The 20,804-nt window shown below is 45.6% G+C and overlaps 1 long non-coding RNA gene across 1 annotated transcript in view; it reads left to right on the forward strand.

The window, feature by feature from the left end:
- Positions 1-1,016: 1,016 nt before the first annotated feature.
- LOC122813057 overlaps positions 1,017-20,804 on the forward strand; it is a 42,906-nt gene continuing 23,118 nt past the window's right edge. The window contains exons 1-2 of the long non-coding RNA XR_006366633.1: positions 1,017-1,056; positions 1,316-1,354. This is a non-coding gene — a long non-coding RNA (uncharacterized LOC122813057). The remainder of the gene's footprint in view (positions 1,057-1,315; positions 1,355-20,804) is intronic.

The raw sequence follows: 20,804 nt of genomic DNA on the forward strand, positions 1-20,804 counted from the left end.
TCCCAGAGACTTCCCATACTCTGGAACAGACTACCTATCTATGTCAAACAGAGCTCCTCATTAACACTCTTCAAGAAAAATCTTGATGATTGGATGGGTAATAGGAAATTCACCCCGGGGATCACTTCTGTGGTTCTGCTTGACAGGGGCACAGGAAAATAATTTTCTTGGGTGGCGAAAGCCAGGGTACGTTTTTGGCTAGGCTTGTATAGGCCCTAGGGCTAATAGCCTATTACCTACCTATGAACCTATGAACCTATACTGCCTAATCAAAGTTAACAAAAGCAAGTTCCCCATGAGGCCTGATAACAGTCCTGTCTGCATCCTACATGAACCCAGCCATATGCTTCCAACTCCATTACACACTGTATGCAAGCAAAGCCTGAGCACCATTGACATCCCTTCCACAAGGAACACGGCCACTGTCATCCCTCTACACAAACGTGAATGGTGGTTTATGCAATGTACTGACCCTCATTGGGGGGAACATGACACAACAGGACCAGGAGTACAATGCATGTTCATACAGTGCTACTAGGTACAGGGGTATGATGTTTTTATATGTAGTGGCTAATCATGTGCTGTCTCTGTAGAGAACTCTGGGCAATGTCTGAGGTCCTGTGATGTGTTTTCCTGTTTGTCTTCCAGGTGCCATGCAGTGCCAACCCAGCTATACCGCTAAAGAGTCAGCGCCCATAACCGAGGTCATACTCCAACACTGTGGCATCCTTTTCAGCCATGGCTGCCAAAATCAGAGGCAGTGGACTGCCATGTGGGAGGATATTACCCAGAGAGTGAACATCGTGGGCCACCATGGGCACACTTATGATCAGGTCAGGCATAGAGCAACTGACCTGATCCGACATGCCTGGCAAAGGGCTGCTGCTTTAGCAAGGGACTGTACTGCCACTGGTGGGGGTCCAGGTACACAGGCCCCACTTACGGCAACTGAGTAGCTCCTTGCCATCCTTGGGGTAGCCCCCACGCAACTGCATATGCAGGAAACATCAGTTGTGGAGGTGGGTGGCACCCAGGCAACAGGCAAGGAGTGTCCAGGTAAGGCCAAAGTGCACATCCACATCAATGTAATGAGGTAGCAGTTACACTGTCTTCCATAGAGTGTTTAGATGCATATGTCAGTGCAAAATGGATTAGTAGGTGGGGTTTAGTAATGCACACAAGTGCACATCTATGGCGAAGGACAGCAAATTGTGTAATATAGTGTATACTGTACCTGTACAGAAACAGAGCATTCATCTTGTACCAATGCCTATTGTGAATCTGCTGACAGTACCTCTCCCTCACACCTACCTAGGTTCCTCTGGTCTACACGTGGTACAGCAGCCTGAAGCCAGTAAGTATGGAAATTTCCTGTTGTAGCTCACCAGTACCCCAGACATGTTAAAGTCATGCATGTGACCATGCTCACAACTGTTACAGTCAGCCATTTGGCAATATCTGCATGATCACTTGTGGTGGGGTTCACTGCATAGTGTCACAGTGGATATCACAGGGGCCTATTTGCATGACATGTCATATATCTGTAGCATACTTCACAACCTGTCATTGCAGAACATCTGGATGAAAGATTGCCAAAATGTGGGGACAAAGGGCCAAGACTAGGGACATATTATATAAATCAGTGTTATACAGTACATATGAATGGTGTACACACCTGTTCGAACGCCAGGTATTTGTGATATATGAAAATGTGAGCACAGTACACAAGACCACATCCATCCAACCTTTCATGTGAACTATGATTTGTACAATGCAAGTGTAAAACAAACAAATCTGTTAGGGGAACAAGTATGTCACATAGAAATAGTCCAAGAAGCTAGATGCATATGTTTACACAGGATGGAGCTCATACTGTGGTGTAGCAGCATTCATTACAACCACAGCAGTACATCATATTGGGTACACAGCTGACATCAATTACAGACTCTTTGATTAACTGCAAATATCGGTCAGCTCACATACCAGGATTATTCTAACATAGACCCACAGTTGCCTGCTACAGGAAAAGCAATAGTTCATATACAGTTTAACAAGCTGCAAAGAGATCACATTTTAAAAAGGTGTCAGATTGGAAAAGGCTACTGAAACATACCCACAGCATTGCATATGCCATGGAACACAGTACAGACAGTCATCAAATGGTGTTCAAGATATGGTGCAACAGTGACATTGTGAAGAAGTGGACATCCCTACAAGTATATTGAGAATACAATACCAAAACTGGCCAGGGAGGCTGTCAGGATCCAAACAGAAACAGTGAAGGAGTTTCAGGAATCTCTGCCTAGTACTGTGTGTGTACTACATGTGACAATTTTCCATAATCGCCATGTGTCTTGGCTATACACAGTGTGTTTGGAAGACGGCAGCAGTTCCTCAGACCAAACAACATCCAGTCCTGGGTAACGCCTGGAAAACAATACATCAGCTTTTCAAAAAGCATGTGTGGAAATGTATTAAGGTCTTATGAGATCAAGGTTAAACTCTCTTTGTCCACAATTCGGTCATGTTTGTTTGGCCCTGTAATAGTACTGCACATCAGCAGAACAACACCACCCCCATAGTGAAGCAGGTTGATGTCAGTGTCCTGCTTTGGGGTTACTGTTCACAAGCTGCAACTAGGGCTGTACCCGATTTGGAGTGGATTGTGAATGGTTTCAAACACTGGTCCCTTGTGGCTGTAATCTTTCTGGTGTCTGCCACATAGCTGTGGATGAGGAGGAATTCCAATGTTGCACACAACAATGTCCCAAACCATACATCCAACTGAACAAAAGGATGGCTTCACCAGAAAGCAATCAACATTCTGCAGTGGCCCAGCCTGAGGCCACACCTACATACAATAGACAATCTCTGGGGTGACCTGACAAGGGCTGTGCACAGGGGATATCCTTGCAGTCAGAGAGTTGGAGGTGTTTTGCAAGGGAGAGTGTGCAAACATTGCCAAGTCAAGATGTGCCATGCTGATACACACCTTTCCAAGAGGACTGAATGCTGTAATGAGATCAACAGGTGCTTTAACAAAGTATTAGTTTACGTGTGTGCACCCTCATGCAACCCGGCTACTGTATTTATAGCATTTGCCATATCTTACCCCTGCCTGATGTATATGTTCTTCAATTGGAGTGCACAGGTTATGTGTCATATTGATGTCTTTTGGCTTTTCCTGGTTAGGGGTCGCCACGGTGGAACTTCGATCCGCTCATGATTGGCAGTGGATCTTTACGGTGCCAAGTTGCCAGCCCAACACCCAACCTTCAAAGAAGGCACGCCCATTCATGCTCATGCCTACCTGCATGTCTTTAGCGTCACTTGTCCACAGGAAGGACATGCAGACTCCATACAGAAGGCGCTCCAGCCGAGAATCAAATGGGAGAACCTCTTGCTGTGAGGTGACAACGCTAACCGCTGCACCACTGCAGCCCAGGTTATGTGTCATATTAAATGGTGGAAATGTTATGGCAATATTACTGGTGTCTTATGTGATGTGTCAAAATCCTGACATGTTAACAGTGGTGTGTACACTTACTATATCCACTGTAAGCTTGGGAAGTTGTTTGAGTAACTGGCCTTGTTTTAACATACATGTACTGCAGGTTATGATGTCTGCAAATCACAGTATGACATTAAGTAGTGTCACCAATCCACAGGTCAAACCAGTAATGTGTCAGACAAACATAGGAGTTATGAGCAGCAGACAAGAAATATGAGCCACATATGTAGACATTCCTGAAAACTCTATACAGTTTGTAGGTATGTTCCATAGGTGTTGCCACAGTGCTGTACAGGTGAACAGCCATAATGTTTACATGGGTGCAGTGTGTGCTAGGTGAAGGTTCACCACCTACTACCAACACTCACATATCCCAGTGGTGTATATTAGTAGTAAGAGTAAGTTGAAAGGTATGCACTGCATGATGTTGAGGGCCTGTCCAGAGTGTTTGTTTTGGTCTGACTGTGTATATTGAATGTCACCAGTTGCCTAATGTGAGGTCTGTGGAATGCCTCTGGGACACCCCATGTGTGTACATGTGTGTGTGTGTGTGTGTGTGTGTGTGTGTGTGTGTGTGTGTGTGTGTGTGTGTGTACCAGCAAACCTTATAGTGCCATTAGTAATTTACATATGTTGTCTTTTCCTCACAGGTGGACATGGTGGTTGCAGTCCCTTCCGCTATGAATCTGATGTCAGTTTCTATGGAGACACTGTCCAGGATGACACCCCTAGTGAGGCACAGGTGGTTTTGTTAGGGGCTACAGCAATGTCACCATTTGGCATCCCACTTTTGTCATCCCAATCCCTGCACACAGTCAAAATGCCCACACATACACCATCACCAGTGGCCATAGTTGAAGGACAGCTGGGTGCTGGCATGGATCATGCAAGTGTGGTGACTGTGGCAAGTGAGGGCATAGGCACTAGCCATAGCCAGAGTACTGGCGAGGTCCCACACATGCAGATGGGCAGAGGTGCTCTGAGGAGGATTGCTGCCCATCAAACCATGTTGCAAGTGCCACTGCAACAGTTACCAGGTGCATGTTTCGGGCCTTAATGGATGCACAGTGATGTAATGAATATAACACCAGACAACTGTGCAGGCTTGTGGAAGAACATCTCCCTTGTGTCTGTGGTGATATCCAGGAACTTGTTGCGGTCACATGTGAGGGCAATGAGATCATGGCTAGAAGGTAGGGTGAGGCCTTGGTACTCCTACACTATGGAGTATCTGTGCTTGAATGCATGGCAGGGGAGATGCAGCAGCCACATGGCTGTAGCTCAGCACTCCGATCAGCTGGGGGTCCTTGTCCATCATGCTCTCATAGTGGCAGTAACACCAGCACTACTGAGGGTGGTGTGCTGTCCACACCACAACACAGCAGGCCAAACACAGCAGGCCATGGGCACATGGTCCTGGCCGGTCCCAACAGCGATGTGGATCCAGCAGACATCAGTCACCATCGGGGAGTAGTACTGCCTTCTGCCTTGGCCCTGGTGGTGCCAGTGAGACCCCTGGCAGGTCCGGTTCCCATGTTCGTGGCCGGAAATGATGAAGTGTACACCCTGTCATGTACAACCCACAGCTGTCCAACAAACCTCTGTGTAGGGAAGCCATATGGTGTGACTGTGTGCATGCAAGCACACACACATCAGAAACAGCTCACCTCCACACACACACACACACACACACACACACACACACACACACACACACACACACACACACACACACACACACACACACCACCCCTGCACAGGCCATGTCATTAACACCCCCCAAACACACACACATGATGTCAACTGTATGGCACAGCCTAGGCCTCTGGCAAACCCACACAATACCCTGTGCATATGATGATACCTGTGCCACATCCCTGCCATCCAAACCATTGATGCAGGGATATGCTAATGGGTCTGATGCACAGGGTGAACTTAGTAAATTGTAGCTATGTAATGCTGTGTAAGGCGCTGTCATCTGGCATTTGCAATGGGTACACATCAGTGAGTGTGTGTACCTTTTCAGCAATGATGCATTACTGCTTCTAGTAATGCTGAGTGAATGTGTTCTGACATGCTGCCTTATGTTTGTGCTTTAGACATCTGTGTGTCAGCAGGATGTGGTCCTGCACACAGCAACAACAAAGGGTATGGCAGTGTGGTAACACATTGAACATGTCATAGGTGAGGTACAGCTGTATCTACACAGATGTCCCAGGTCTGTATAACAGTGACTGCATGTGCCTCACAGCTTATACAGCTGTAGGTTGTATATAGGTATATGGTGATTTACATCATATGTTGTAGAGTGGAGAATGGTTAAGTGTAGTGGGTTAAACACACCTCTGTTTGCTGATAACCACACCCCCAGGGGATATTGCATCAACCAAAAACAGAGATTATTATTCACACACACACACACACACACACACACACACACACACACACACACACACACACACACACACACACACACACACACACACACACACACACACAACACACGTGTGCGCACACAGGATCACAGTTGCCAGTGTGGGGTTCAGAACCCCAACCCATCAAGTTGTGGCACCACAGTGTTATGCAGTTATTGCAGGTGGCACAGAACTACTAGTGTGATGAGTGTACCAAGGTACCTGTAAGGTGAATAACATCATGTGTCCTTGTGAGGTATGGCAATGGGGGTGTACTGGGTGTGAGAGTAGTCATAATACTCTGTCACATACAAGTTTACACACTGACAACCACTGATATACACACCAATGCGCACACACACACACACACACACACACACACACATTTGCCAGTACTGAGAGCCATAGGTTCATAGATTCATAGGTGTGTACTAGGTGAATGGTCATGGAGGCTTTACAAGGCTAGCCTATGGGAATACCCTGGCATCATGCTACCTGACGATAGTTCCCAGTGTGTCTAATGAGTATAGTCACTGGAGTGATCCCCAGGGGTTTGTATTCTATTCCCCATCCACTCTACCAGATTTCTGTTGAGGATGGCCAGTGATGTGCCCTGCTTGACATGTATGTGATGTATATTCCATACTGTGGACAGTGTCTGGGTTGTGTACCAGTCCCTCAAGCATGTTCTTTGGAGTGTGGACATGTGGTTGAAGTCTCTGGGGCATGTTGTGTGGACAGATTGGTATCTTCAGATGTAGCATTCCTGACAGAGTTTGGTGAGACATGGCTGTGTAAGTCAGGCAAGTGATCACACATAAGTAGCCTGTATGACATGGAGATTATTTGGAGTTATTGGAGTCTGCCCATATAGGCCATGTGTGTAAGGCCTGGGATTCTCTTTATGGGGTATATTTTCAGCCTCTCCAGTTGTTGCAGGTGTCCAATGGGGTACATGACAAATGGGCCACTATACACATTGATTAGCCTACTGAGGGGAGGGTACAGGGTGACCATGGCCTCTTACTTGCTGGATTACACACCCTTAGGAGATGTAACACATAGAAGGACTTTCTGATGTCAATGGCACTGTTGTAGTCAACAGAGAGCTCACTGTCAACCTGTGTTCCTCATTCTGTTATAACAATGTCAGTGTTCACTAGACTACCACCAATGTATTACTTCAAGTGAACCATGGTGTTCCCAAAGAGGGTGGCGGTACATCTCCTGGCATTGAGCTAATGTCCAGGGTTCTGACAGCAGTCATAGGTCTCAGGCCTTTGTACATGATGTCAACTTCACATGAGGGGGTAATGAAAGCACCCATCTTACAGTTGTCTGCAAACGTCAGCCACGGTGCCTTTGTGTTGACCTGGACCTCAGAGGTGTAGATCCCGAACATGAGGGGACCCAGGTCCACACCCTGTGGGACTCCACTCGTGTCTGGTCAGTGGTTTGACATGGAGTCCACTGCATTCACACTGTGGGTTCTATCTGTGAGTCAATTTGCGAGGCACCTACTGATATAGGGGTTGATGCCTAGCTGAGTGTGTTTGTGTATGATTCCTGAGTGGAGAGTGGTCTCCATGGATTAGAAAGGCTGCCTGTCTTGTTACCTATTACGTACTATCACATAGTTATTGCACATGGCACACTGCTTTTAGGGCTGCAGATTGTCTACACCTACCTCTACAGTGGTTGACAACTGTTGGCCTTGTAATGTGGACGTTGGGACATATGCTGGGTGGGCAACATAAATTAGCAAAACCCACCCCCTGATGGATCCTGTTCTCACACAAACACACTACCCACCCACACAGGATACTGTTGTCATACACACTTGCCAGCACTGAGATTAGAATGCCTACCTATCTATTTATTGCTACTACAGTGTTACGCATTTATCGCACGCCCCATGGAGCTTATAGGGTGGGTGTTGTCCCAAGGTTCTTCTAAGGTGAGGAACATCACCAGCCCTTGTAAAGTATGGCAATGGGTGATGTAGTGGGTGAGAGAATTCAAAAAATACTTTAACCTACACATATATTCACACACAAACACATTTGCCAGAACTGAGGTTAGAACTTCTGCCTAACTAGGCTTTTGTACTTTAATGTACAGGGCTCAATGCTGCTGAAAGGTACACATAGGGGGATGTCAGGGAAGGTAAGCATAAAATTATAATATGTCAGTAATGATGAAGCAATCCCATAAAGCTGATGGTCTGTAAAATAAAATTTGAGCAATGCTATGTAGTACACAGATATGCTTAGCTGGTGTAAGCATTGCTTAAATAGAAATGCTAAGCACTGAGTAGCCCAGCTAAGCGGATAGGCACAATGGTAAGCAGTGGTCAACAGGACCTCTTAAGCACTGCCAACCTTAGGTTAGTGGGTTTGAGCGACGCTAAGCGATGCCTACACAGATTAAGCATTTTCACATATAACCATCTGTTGGCATCGCTTAGCATCGCTCAAACCCACTTAAAGCTGCTTACAACTGCTTTAATCACTCTGACTCCATCAGACACTGCTCTGCCCAGCAACATAATAACCAGCTCTGCCAAGTCTCGAACCCAGGACCCTCTACACAATAGTCACAGTAATGCACCACTACACCATCTGAGCTGTAGCAATCACTGTTGCAGGTACTGAATAGTTTCAGTGTAGAATCCGTTATGTTTCCATATATAAATATACATGTATAAGATATGTATGGTGGGATACATATGAAAAAGTATATATAACTGTGTTTAGAGATATACATATAAAGTATATACATGTAAAATATGTACATATATATGTGTATACAGCTGTATGCAAAGATATATATATATATATATATATATATATATATATATATATATGTGTGTGTGTGTGTGTGTGTGTGTGTGTTCATAACATGTAGTGGAGTCCTACACCAGCACCATACCTCTCGACCTCTTACTGCAAGAATTCTGGCCAATGCCTGTAATAATGGGGGGACAATGGGCCAAAACTAGGGATATAATGTAAATACTGCAACTATAAATGTGGAATGTTGCTAGAGTATCACATGTTCTGAAGGAAATGAGTTCAGAAAAATGAAACCTGTGTCAATGCTTACTGACAGGAATACTGACATCATCACAGTGATGTACCAGAGAATTAAAACATTAGGGAAATTGTGGAACAGACCAGAAATATGAGCAGTAAACTTAGACATTCAGACACAGCCTGGCCAGTTGAGTGGTATTCTCAGAACCCCTTGGTGCAACGAGTCCAGAGCAAGCCTGAAAAAGTGGAGGGTGGAAGCCATGAAGATGGGAACATATCTCAAATTTTGGAGTAGATAAGCTGACACAATTGCTGCAGTAACACCCTGCTTTCTGTTCTAATATATATTGACTGATATAGCACAAGTCAAAAAAACAATTACTTCCCACTAGTTAGTGACTTAAAACCTCACATCATCCCACTGACGTGTCAGTAATTCACAACACGTATTGGGGCCAGGCAACAGTACATTCCAAAAATATCTGGACATAACATCACAGTGGGGACGCTACACTGAGCTGCTAGGCATGTTACCAAGCACTGCCTAAACTACAGTCAGACTGACACAATAACCCAAATCCTGTATGGGGAATTACACACGTATTTGTAAAGGTATCAGGCACTACAGGGATGTAACAGCACTGAAAAGCAGACACCAGTGTGAAAATGCATACACAAAACCAAGTCCACCGCAGTCACATACTGGTAAGCCAAATGAACAGTACAGTATAAGGACTGTGTGAACAAAACCATCAGCATAGTGAAAAAAACCACAAACACTACTGTAATCCGGGTGCCTTTGTCAAGTAAAACCAAAGCTGCAACAGTCAAAAGTAAACAGAAGGACTTGGGCAGAGCTTCCAGCTTAGAATGTTTAATATAAGATACATGCATGCGTTTTCACAAATTTGCTTCTTCAACCTGAAGAAGCAAATTTATGAATGCGCTTGTGTGTTTCTTATATTAAACGTTCTAAGCTGGAAGCCTTGCCTAAAACCATCAGCATGTTTACCAATCACACACTACTCTTACATGTACTGGCCCAATTCACAGTGAACATGGTACGGGACATATCTCAGTCCTCCCCTACAAACATGTACAGTTGATAGAGCACCATAAACTGGGGCAACATACATAGACAGAAGAGGAACCATAACATTTACATCTATCCCCCCCTACACATGCATGCACTCAAGTCACTTCACAACAAGTACAAATACGACTCTGTCATTGTCCATGCCGGAGTGAATGACTTGAGACGTATCTCCCTGGACTACATGAAAGGAGACATGGAAGAGCTCTTGGATCATGTGACCCAGGCAGGTATGACCCTAGCCCTGAGTAGCATCCTGCCTTCGCCCAGAAGGACACCACAGTATAAGGACAAAATGATTGACTTCAACAATTGGCTAAGCTTCTGGTGTCATTCAAAGGGGATCCAGTATTTGCCTGCCTGGGAAGACATGATCAACAAACCACGATGCTTTGCCAGAGATGGTCTGCACCTGTCACCCCTGGGATTCAGGTTACTGGCTAAAGCTCTTGCCACCCCTATAGTGCCTTTTTTAGGCAAGGTTCAAAGGATAAAACCACCACCGTAACAGATACAAGCATGCAAAATCTGAAAGTAATGCTACTCAATGCTAGAAGTCTAAACCTTAAAGTGTACTCTCTCGAGGCACTCCTAAAAATGGAGAACATCGATATCTGTGCAGTGACTGAGACCTGATTCAAGGCTCCAGAGAGTACCCCTGCAATACCAGGCTACAATTCTTACCACACATTTCGGCCACAAAACCAAGACCGAAACACTAAAGGTGGAGGAGTGTCCATATTCACCAAGGATATTCATACCTCCAGGCTAGTTGCCTAACACAATGCATCTGAAATTCCCCAGGTGCAACTAACACTAGGTTAGACTGCAATCCAAATTGTAGCTTACTACAGATCCCCCACCATACCCCAAGATTCTCACTACATCTTCCTAAACATACTGGAAAATATTAAGATACAACCAAACACCCGAATACTGGGTGATTTCAACTACCCTGCCATTAATTGGGAAAACTACTCGGGTGCCAACTCCTTTTCCCAACGGTTCTTGGAATTCATAAATTCCAATGCCGTGGATCAACTAATCCATTGTCCCACCAGGGGCTCCAATATCCTAGACCTGGTCATTACCAACATGGGCGATAGATGCTCCACACCAGTGGTCACCCCCTCATTGATCAGGTCTGACCATAAGCAAATCACCCTTGACATCCACATCCCACCCCCACCCACCCACCCCCAGTAAGGAAACCTCCTTAAAAAACTTCTCCAAAGCCAACTTCATGCTACTGAAGTCAGAAGTGACAAACTTCACAACACCCACGCAGACAGGATCTGGAAGTTCAACTGCAGAATCCTACACTAAGGCACTGTACGAGCACATCCACCCATGCATGAATTGTGCCATCCCAAATATAACCAAGATGCTCTTCTCCAAAAAAGGAAGCCAACCTGGTGGTCCCCTGCTATAAACAAACTACAACAGAAGGAAGAAACTGTTGCACAAAAGAGGAAAGTCCCAGGATGCAAAACACTCCCTCACCAGCCTCAGTAAGAAGCTGAGATCCCTCATAAAATCCTCAAAAGCTAGTTACGAAAATAAAATTGCCAAAGATTTCAAAGACAACCACAAGGCATTCTATAGTTATGTCAAGAATCTTTAAGGCAATGCTCAGATCTGCTCTGAGCTACAACAGAATGGCATTAAATATACTGATCCCAAGGATATTGCCAATATCCTGGCAGATCGATTTAGTGCCAACTTCACCCCCGTCTCACCCCCTGAAGGGCCCATCTCAATACCAAAAGATTGACAAATTCCGATAATCACAGCCACACAGGTAGAAATAGCACTCTCCCAAGCCAAGAATACAGCATCCATGGGACCAGATGACATCCCGGGCTGTGTACTACATGAACTACAAAATGAACTGGCATCCCACCTAAGTGTCATGTTTAATCATAGCCTCACCTCAGGCTTCGTGCCCACTGAGTGGTGCACAGCTACAGTTATCCCGCTCCACAAGGGAGGATCTGCCTTGGATCCCGGGAACTACTGTCCCATCAGTCTGACAAGCCTGATCTGCAAGGGCATGGAATGCATTATCATGGAACTTATAAACAAAGACATTGGCAACCTTCAAACACTGGACCCCACCCAGTTTGGGTTTGTGAAGGGCTGATCGTGTCTCCTGAATCTGATTGACTTCTTCAAATCGGTCTCCAGAGCTGTGGACGAGGGTAAGGCGGTCCACACAGCCTATCTGGACCTCGCCAAGGCCTTCGACACCATCCCCCACTCAGATAAACTTACTAAGCTGGGCATAAATCCCTACATCACTCGATGGGTTGCCAACTGGCTTACTGACAGAACCCAGACTGTAAAAGTAGCCGACTCCAAATCCAGCTCCAGACAAGTGACAAGTGGAGTACCTCAGGGTTCAGTCCAGGCCAGCACTAAGGGACTCTGGCTAACAAAGTTTGCAGATGACTGCAAACTGGGAGCCATTATTGAATCCCCAAAGGATGTGGATATTCTACAAAAGGGCCTTACAGAAACAGATGCCTGGTGCCAGAGCCATGGGCTCAAGCTTAATGCCACGAAATGGATAGTTATCCCCTTTGGAAAAAAACATGTACCCATGAACTACCACATAGGTGGCAGGAAACTAAACATCAAAAGTGTGATGAAAGACTTAGGGACACAAGTGGACAGTGGTCTCACTTTGATAACCACATCACCACAATAGTCAGGAAATCCTCCTATGTGGCACACCTCATCACTAAGGGCTTTTCATCTAGAAAAAAAGAGGTCATTGTCCCACTGTACTCATCCCTCGTTAGACCCATTATAGAATATAATGCCCCTTTTGGTATGTACCTCACAAGACATCTGCAACAGCTGGAAAGGCTACAGAAATACCTCACTAAAAAAATCACAGGCCTAAAGCAGATGCCATATGCCAACCGTCTAAAAAAACTCCAGCTATACTCTGTTGTATATTGTCTACTCAGAGGTGATCTCTGCTTAACATACAAGGCCATGTCAAACCCTGAGCTGTTGGACATGCTCAACTTAAAGAAATCCTAATCCCTCAGAGCCACACGCTCCAGGGATCTAAACCTTATCATCACAATGAACAAAACATGCTGGAGGGATAGGTTCCTGACCCAGAGACTCCCCATACTCTGGAATAGACTGCCCATACATGTCAAGCAGAGTGCCTCATTGGCCTCTTCAAAAGGAACCTTGATGATTGGATGGGAGATAGGAAATTCACCCCGGTGTTCATGTCAGTCAGGGCTAGACAGGGGCCTAGAGAAGTAAACATTGTGGGAAGAAATTTCCAGGGAATTGTTATGGCTAGGCTTGCATAGGCCTTAGGGCCGATAGCCTAGTACCAACCTATGAACCTATAAACACAGGCCAACTAACATATTCACAGTACACTGCTACATAATCCTGACAGTCTGTCAACAGTCACCAGAAATACACAGACCTCCCCAACTGTACAGAATACCACAGAATGTCCAGGCTTTGTCCTCATACATAAGGCCTCTTGCACATAACATGGTTGTCATTCGGATACATTACTGGGATGATATTGGGAATGAAGTCACTAAATAATATACCATACCTATCCACCTCTTACTGCATGACATCTGGGCAAAGCCGGACATACTTGGGGGACAGAGGCCTAAACACAGGGGCATTACTTGACATATTGCTCTTATAAACTGAGAAGGTTGCTGGTGTAACTGGGTGTGTTGTGACATATCCGTTCTGAGGGATATGAAGTCAGAAACACAAATGGATGTTACCATTTACTGACTGCAATCCTTAGAGTATGGTACTGAATTGACAAAGACATAAAATGTGTAAGACACCAAACATAAGAGTTCAAACTGTGGCCAGTATGCGGACATGGATAGATGGTGGGGGGAGACCGGGACATTCATACACCATGGAATATCTGTGCTTGAGCATTTGGTGGATGATGGCCAGCAGCCACGTGGATGTAGGGCAGCACCACGATCAGCTGATGCTCTATGTGGCCATGCACCATCACGTTCCCATAGTGGCAGCACCACCGGCACTACTGAAGGGGGTGTGCTGTCCACATCATGACGCAGCAGGCAATGGGCACATGGTTCTGGCCGGTCCCAGCAGGGACGTGGATGCAGCAGGCAGCAGTCACCATCGGTGAGAAGTACTGCATCTGGGCTCAGCCCTGGTGGTGCCGGTGAGACACTGGCAGGCCCGGTTCCAGTGTCTATGGCCGGAGACAGTTAACTGTACACCCTGCCATGTACAGAACACAGCTGTCCAAAATACCCCTGTGTAGGGCACCTGCATGGCATGACTGTGTGCATCCAAACACACACACATCACCATCAGTCAAGTCACCTCCACACACGCACTCCACCCCTGCACAGCCCATTTAATGAACACCCCCCAAACACACAGACACATGATGTCAACCATATGGCCCAGCATAGGCTTCTGGCAAACTCACACAACACCCTGTGCATATGATGATACCAGTTCCACATCCCTGCTATACATATCATCGATGCAGGGGCATGCTAGTATGGGTCTGATGCACAGGTTGACTTTAGTAGAGTGTAGCTATTTAATGCTGTAGAAGGTGCTGTCATTTGGCATTTGTAATAGGTACACATCCGAGTGTGTGTGTACCTTTTCAGCCATGATGCATTATTGCTGTTGGTAACACGAAGTGACTGTGTTCTCACATGCTGTATTCTGTTTGTGTTCCAGGTGTCTGTGTCAGCAGGATGTGGCCCTGCAGACATCACCAATGAGGGGTATGGCAGTGTGGTAACACATCGACCATGTCATAGCCGAGGTACAGCTGTTTCTGCACACACTTCCCAGGTCTAACAGCTATTGCATGTGCCCCACAGCTTATAGAGCTGAGGGGTTGTATATAATTCTGTGGTGGTTGACGTCAGCTCTTGTAGAGTGGACAATGGTAAGTGTAGTGAGTGGAACACACTTCAGATTGCTGAAGCCCACAACCCCAGAGGATATTGTGTCAACCAAACACACAGAGAGTACTGTTCACACACACACTCATGTACAGGATCACAGTTGCCAGTGTTGTGTTTGGAACCCCTACCCATCAGGTTGTGGTTCCACACTACTATTATGCAGTTATTGCAGGCAGCACAGGACTACTAGTGTGAGGAGTGTTATCAGGTACCTGTAAGGTGAGTAGCATCACATGGCCTTGTGAGGTATGGCAATGGTGGGTGTACTGGGTGTGACATTACATTCAATAGTGTCACATACAAGTCTACACACTCACAGCCACTGCTATACACACCACTGCACACACATTTGCCAGTACTGAGATCCATAGGTTCACAGCTTCATAGGTGTCTACCAGGCAAATGGCCATGGAGGCTTTACAAGGCTACCCCATAGGAATACCCTAGCATCATGCCACCTGACGATACTCCTCAGTGTGTCTACCGAGTATAGTCACTGGAGTGATCCCCAGAGTGGGTATTCTATTCCCCATCCACTCCTCCAGATTCCTCTTGAAGAGGGCTAGTGATGTGCTCTGCTTGACATGTATGTGACGTCTATTCCATAGCGTGGCCAGTCTCTGGGTTGTGAACCTGTCCCCCCAGCATGTCCTTTTGATTGTGAGGATGGGGTTGAGGTATCTGGGGCATGTTGTGTGGACAGATTATTTTCTACGGATGTAGCATTCCTGACAGGTTTAGATCAGACATGGCTGTATAGGTCAGGCAGAGATTGCTCCTAAGTAGCTAGTATGACACAGAGATTTATTGGAGTTATTGGAGTCTGTTCATATGGGGCAAGTGTGTAATACCTAAGATCCTCTTTGTGAGGTACATTTGCAGCCCCTCCTGTTGCAAGTGTCCAGTGGGGTACATAGCAAATTGGTCATAGTACACATTGATTGGCCTACTGAGAGGAGAGTACAGGGAAACACTGTCCTTTTACTTCCAGGATTCAACACTCTTAGGAGAAGTGACACATGGAAGGACTTTCGGAAGACATTGGCACTGTGGTGGTCAACAGAGAGCTCACAGTCAACCTGTGTTCCCACTTCTCTTATACCAACATCAGTGTTCATTGAACTACCATCAATGTATTCCTCTATGGGAACCATTTTGTACCCAGAGTGTATGGTGGCACATCATCTGGCACTGAGTTAATGTCCATGGTTCCAACAATGGGTCTATATTATAATCTCAACTGTTTAATGGATCGAATGCATAAAGATCAAACCTTGTGCATCGAACCAAGAAACAGTCAAAATTAAATAAAAAAAAAATTTAGAACAAAAAAAAATTACAGGTGTAGGCAGGGGGAGAAGCCCCCCTGCACCCCCCACACCCCCACTACTTAAATATACCAACTCTGAGATTGCGATACAGTGCAGGAAAAGTAGATGTAGAGTCTTGAACTCAAATGGTTCTTCAATATTTCATGACATCAATCGTCAGCTATTTGCCAGAAAAGTACAGATTTTAGGTGGAACACAGCAAAAATATGTGGCAAACCTGTGGACATTCTGCAAAATTCTGTACAGTTGGGAGGTATGGGATGATTCTGTAGTGGGGAGCGGTATCCCAGAATTAGATGTGCTTCCTATCTTATCTATTCCATACTGTCACATAGTTATTGTACATGGCACAATGCTTATAGGGCTGCAGAATGTTTACAGTTCCCTCTACAGTGGATGATAACTGTGGGCCTTATAATGTGGACACTGGGACATGTATTGGGTGGGCAACAGCAAAAATTGGCAAAAACCCATCCCCCAATGTATATGGTTCTCACACAAATCAACAACCTGCCCACAGACAGGATGTTGTTCTTGCACACAGACACACACTTTCCAGAATGGCGAATAGAACCTCTACCTATCTGTTTAATGCTACTACAGTGTTACGTCTTTATCGGACGTGCCACAGATCTTATAGGGTGAAGGTTGTTCAAAGGTACTTCTAAGGTGAGGAACATCACCAGCCCTTGTAAAGTATGGGAATGGGTGATGTACTTGGTGTGAGAGGCCACAGAATACTTTAACCTACACATACACACACACACACACACACACACACACACACACACACACACACACACACACACACACACACACACACACACACACATTTACCAGAACTGGGATTAGAAATCCTACCTAACTAGTTATTTGTAGTATAGAGTTACTCAGTTATTGCATGCACCACAGAGCTTATAGGGCAGAGGCCTGACGAAAGATGCTTCTAAGGTGGCTGATATCTGCAGGACTGCTGAAGTAGGACAATGGGAAGTGTAATGGGTGTGAATGGACCAAAATTCATTAATTTATGAACACACACACACTTTTATATTTGGCTGAACTGAGATTAGAACTCTTACCTAACTTATTTGTGCTATATTGTTATGCAATTATCACATACGCCACAGAGCTTATAGGGGTGAGGCCTGATGAAAGATACTTCTAAGGTGACTGATATCTGCAGGACTGCTAAAGTTGGGCAATGAGAAGTGTGCTGGGTGTGACTGGACGGAAATTCTTTAACTTATGAACACACACATGCACACACCCCAGGGATTCACAAAGCATTATTTACTGTGCAGGAACAGTGTAGGAGCTTCTGCATGGAAAATGGCCTCTGAGCGATTCAGGATAGTGCCATTTTCATGTGCACGAGCGGCCCTACACTGTTGTAGCACAGAAAACCGTGGGCATGCTAATCATCTCATTTGATGGTGAAAACCCTGCAAATGAGGTGATTTAGTGATTCACCAAGGTGCCCAGACTCCATGTTAGAACAATGTCAGTAAAGAAATGTATTAGATTAATAACTGAATACATTTATGCAACTGACAAAATGAAGGCATGACAGCTCCTGAAAAAGCACATATTATGTACATTAGACATGCCAGTGGCCAAATATAAGGCCATTAGTATTAAAAATTGTTTAATCTTTATGAAAATTAAGCATTTTATTTTTTTGGCTGATCTCGGCCATTTAAGCAAACAAGATTGTGCCGAAAATTTATAAAAAAAACATGGGCAAACTCATTCTAAGGTAAATCTGCATTTTGTCATTATAGTCTATGGCATACAGAATGTAAACAATACCAGGGAGCACTGGTTGTCAAGGGGAAAGGGTCCATTTTAGTGCATTAACTAATGACCTACACACTGGGGTATGCAAATGAGGGGAGTTATACTGAATCACATATTTCTCCCAAGTGTCAGCTTGCACCTAATTGTGTAGGTGCAGCAATATAACCGTGCAAGTCTAAGAGCTGGATGACTTCATAAGGGGGTGTGTCATGCTTGCTGTAAGCTCATTGGAGCTCTATGGCCCGTGTTTGCCCTTTAGTTAAGCACAGCTAAGGAAGGGAGTGTGTCAGATGTCCCTGAACACTGTTTACATAGCTTAAATGGGTGTGCACGGCGCACACTGGGTTTTAAAGAAAAACAAAAACAAGAAAAAGAGAGAAGAAATGGCAGCACTGTTTACATTTCAACACTGGGTAAGAGTGGCGTGCCTCGGGCTTAAATAGGGAGGAAGTGGGAAGGGGATCAGCAGCAGGAAGGCAATCAAGGAGAACAAGCATAGCTGGCAGGTGGAATGTATCAGAATCAGCCAGATACACAGGCAGCAGCCAAGAACACTACTATAAACTATGCAAACACCTTTCAGACTGTTTTTTCCCACAAACTCTACACCACCGGTGTACACAGGGGGGTTTTAACTGGCTAAACTAACTAAAAATGTTAGAGGCTGCTGCTGCTTTACTCCATCAATATGTGCTAGAGACGGAGGGTGGTGAGGAGGAGAATGCTGACAACCAGCCCACAGTGAAGAGGAGAAGAAGAGTGTACAGACCCAGGGTAACCTACCAGGGGCTACATGAGCTGGAGATAATGGAGCCATGTAGGGTGGAAAGGGACATTCTACAGCAAATCGTCGAGCTGTGCCGGCCCCGCCTCACACACAGAACCAGCAGAGGGGAACTCATCCCATTGGATACCAAGGTATGTGTAGCCTTAAGAATACTAGCCACAAGTACCTTCCAAAGACCAACTGGGGATATCATGGGGGTCTCACAGGCATCAGCATCCAGGATACTGCATCATTTCCTGGATGCCATGTCAGCACATGCCAGTGAGCACATATATTTCCTCAGCACCCATGAGGCGTTGACCAGCAATATGCGTCTCTTCCACCATATAGCAGAATACCCTGAGGTAGTGGGTGCTATAGACTGCATGCACATACACATCAAGGCACCACCCGGTGAGCGGGGTAGGGTCTACATAAACCGTAAGGGCTTCCCCTCCATCAACTGCCAGGTTGTGTGCGATGCCCAGGGCATTATCATGAATGTGTGTGCTGGCAACCCTGGACGCTATCACGACTCCCACATCTGGCATTGCTCACAGCTGTATCATAGGTTTGCCAGGGCTACACACTGGTGCCGTGGCTGATGACACCCATCAGAAATGCACACACACCTGAACAAGAATTCCATGAGACACACGCACAAACCAGGATCATTATAGAGCATGTATTTGGGATGCTCAAGTCACGGTTCCACTGCCTTGACATATCCAGTGGATCTTTGCAGTACTCTCCAGCTACATATACACAAATGTTCATAGTATGTGTCATGCTACACAATATGGTCTTGCAGAAACAGCTGCAGCAGGAACAGGACGGGGCAGGGCCACACAGCCCCCCACCATTGCCAAGGCCAGCAGAGGCACAGAGGTACTCTGAGAAGGAACTACCTGAGCCTGCCCTGTAGACAGAAGGAGGTATGCCCAATATGCCCAGGCCTTGGCAAAGAGTCAATGCATAGCACATACACTGACACGGTAGGGACCCAGGAACTGATACCACTCTCTTATTCGCACATACAGTAAAAGGGATGCCAAACATGCCACTACCTGTGCCTTACCATGTATAGGCAATGTACTGTGAGCGTCCAACATAGTCAGCCCTCCAGCACCGTCCACAGTACCACCCCAGGCACAAGGTAAGTCACTCTTCCTATCAATTAGTGAATGTAGTAGTATGTTCTGATGCTGATATCTATGGTATGGATGGAAGCATGCAAGGGAATTGGGTGGCCGAATGGGATAGCAGCAGATAGCTGTATGGAACAGCAGGAAATCCATAAATACTGGTGTCAACATACTAGGCAGTAGTACACAAGGTGAAAACTCCCTCTGCAGTACATGTGGTGGCCCAAATAACTGGGTGTCCATAAGTCACACACATGGATGTCAATGAGGGTTCACATACACACCACCAGCCTCACACAACAGGACAGGTGTAGATGACCATAAAGAAAGGCGGGCTAAGGCACTCAAATGCCCACAATGGTAAACAGCCCCCTTCCAGACCTACACAAACATACAGCAGGTCTGGCAAGTTGCATTATAGATTTGAAGAGTAAGACGCCTGAAACTGAAATGTATGCCATTTAAATCTAACATGTGTACTCTACTGATATGCCACCTTCCAACAAGATAGGTCACAATACAATATGAAATGGAAGCAAACAGAGTAAGTAAAGTACCGATACATTCATTGCAAATGTGTAGAGTCTGAAGGTGTGCACCCCCCCCCACTCCCATGTAGAAATGCATTAACATGCAAGTTTGTGGAGTAATATCAGAGTGCCAGAGCTGTCCCAATCAACATGATAAATTGGTGCATGTGTACACAGGGGTCATTATGGTAAGTTTGTTGTGTGTT

The sequence above is a fragment of the Protopterus annectens genome, chromosome 10.part0, assembly GCF_019279795.1.
Source record: "Protopterus annectens isolate FY-2018-M chromosome 10.part0, PAN1.0, whole genome shotgun sequence".
Classification (NCBI taxonomy): Eukaryota; Metazoa; Chordata; order Ceratodontiformes; family Protopteridae; genus Protopterus; species Protopterus annectens.